Source organism: Pteropus vampyrus, unplaced genomic scaffold, assembly GCF_000151845.1.
Source record: "Pteropus vampyrus isolate Shadow unplaced genomic scaffold, Pvam_2.0 Scaffold16, whole genome shotgun sequence".
Classification (NCBI taxonomy): Eukaryota; Metazoa; Chordata; class Mammalia; order Chiroptera; family Pteropodidae; genus Pteropus; species Pteropus vampyrus.
The window spans coordinates 3,620,232-3,620,611 of NW_011888797.1; positions in this window are offsets into that span (position 1 = coordinate 3,620,232).

Sequence of the window (380 nt, forward strand, 5' to 3'; positions counted from 1 at the left end):
ATTTCGGTTTTATGCGTTTTGAGGGTATATTGCCAGACAAATACATAGTTAAAATTTTTACATCTTTCTCATAAATTGAACAGTTTCTCATTATGTAGTAACTTTAATTATTTCTCATAATGTTCTTTGCCTTACAGACTAAAGTTTATAGTATTACTATACCAACTTTAAGATTAACATTTGCTTGCTATATTATTTTCTATACTTTTAATTTTTCTATATGCTAATGTTTAAATGTGTCTCTTTTAAGTAGCATATGGCTGTATTTTTTTAAAACCCAGTCTGACAATCTGTGTCTATTAACTGGAATATTTACCATTTAATTTTTTGAAGTGACAAACATATTTGGGTTTAATTTCATCAACTTATTTTGTACTTTT